Source organism: Metopolophium dirhodum, chromosome 6 (assembly GCF_019925205.1).
Source record: "Metopolophium dirhodum isolate CAU chromosome 6, ASM1992520v1, whole genome shotgun sequence".
Lineage (NCBI taxonomy): Eukaryota > Metazoa > Arthropoda > Insecta > Hemiptera > Aphididae > Metopolophium > Metopolophium dirhodum.
This window is the reverse complement of record NC_083565.1, coordinates 31,753,597-31,755,526: the sequence shown is the minus strand read 5'-3', so window position 1 is coordinate 31,755,526 and position 1,930 is coordinate 31,753,597.

Genomic DNA, 1,930 nt, shown 5'->3' with positions numbered 1-1,930 from the left:
ACGTTTTGTACGTACTGGCTATTTGATGTGTTTGTGTGTGTGTGTGTGTGTGTGTGTGTGTGTGTGTTTGCGTGAGTGTGATATATGATATCGGGATTCATTATCAGTTATCACATTATATTATAATATACCTCGCGCATTAATTGTTTTGTAACTGCGACAGTTGTAGGTACGCCGTGCCTTATCTGATAAGTGATAGCCTATATTTTCTGGCAATTATAATGTTGTACTTTTGTTGACGATAAAATGCAGATGTATAGGCGTCAACAATACAATTTGATAAATATTAATATTTTAAACACTGCAGACATTTAAATTTTAACGAAATATTAACATAAATCTATTAAAGTATGTGTACAATATATTATATTAATGATATATTACTCCGCTCAGAATCCGCTCTTAGCCGTTAACCGTTATACAAAAAAACAAATTAAAATTTAGAATAAATAAACAGTCATTAATTATTACTGAGCATTAATCACTTTATTTAGATAACACAACTATCGACTGTTCGGTCATGCTACGTAAAGTTTCACGCACTCAATCCATAGTTTTTTTTGACGTGTATTTTTTTTTTTATGTAAAACATCTAATGGCGCGGTACGGGAGTGTGGCGGCCGACTGTGGCGTGGTGAATACACTTGCTCAGCGTCCCTCCAGTTTTGTCGGGGTACCTTAGTATTATTATTTTTATAATATTATTACTTATTAGTAGTATTATTGTTATATTGTGCCTGCTCGCGAATCGCAACATTTGTCTTAGACCAAACTCGGTTTATCAATGTAGAGTAGTCACATTTTTCTAAGGAACTACAACAACAGCAAATTCATTTTTAACTAGTGGATAAAGCTGTCGAAAAAAATAATCATTTATAATTAAAAATATATAAAATCTGAATGATAGTTATTATATTATTATAGAATTGATAAAAAAGTACATATTATATTTTATGATTTTGCTATATAATTATTTATTTATTTATTTATAAACGGGTAAGTACCTACCTTTCATCAATTATAATAATACAGTAAGAAGAATATCAATTTGGCAACTATAACAGTGAAATTAAATAATTTAATGTTTTAAATGAGTTAATAATTTTACAACTAATCGAATATTCCTGTTTATGAATTCTAAAATCTTAAATGAATTGTTAATTAAAGTATTAAAATATATTAACTACAGTCATCAATAATATAAATATAAGTAATAACTTTATCTAGACGATAAAAAGTAATATCATGACAATTATTATTAATTATATTTAGTGGGAGGTAATTTTTACGACTCTAGGTAACAAATTTGTCTGGATTTTACTGTATAGTTAAAGTATCATTTAGATAAATCTAACAGTCATACATATTTAATATTTATTTATAATAATATGACGGCTTACCATGGATGTATACAATAACTTAAACAATAATAAAAAAACATTAGGAATTTTCCTGGACCTCAGTAAAGCTTTTGACAGCATTTCTCATAAATCGTTGATACTCATACTTCAATCAATAGATATAGTTAATAAACTACTAAAATTATTAGAATCTTACTTAGACAACAGAAAACAACAAGTAAGAATTAATAACACACTTAGTGACGAAATTACAATCACAACGGGAGTTCCTCAAGGAACAGTATTATCACCTATTCTTTATATTATATAATATGTCTCTTCGCTAAGTCATTTAAATATTCACGGTAAACTATTTTCTTATGCAGACGATACAGCCATCCTTATATCTGGGGACAATTGGGACGAAGTTCGTCTAAAAGCAGAAACGGACCTCCACTTGATAAATGCATGGTTTCTTAAACATAATTTAAGAATAAATTACACTAAATCAAACTACATTAATTTCACTCTAGACAAAAGAACCCAACCCAATTCAAATACAATTAAAATCCATGATACAGATTGTAAAT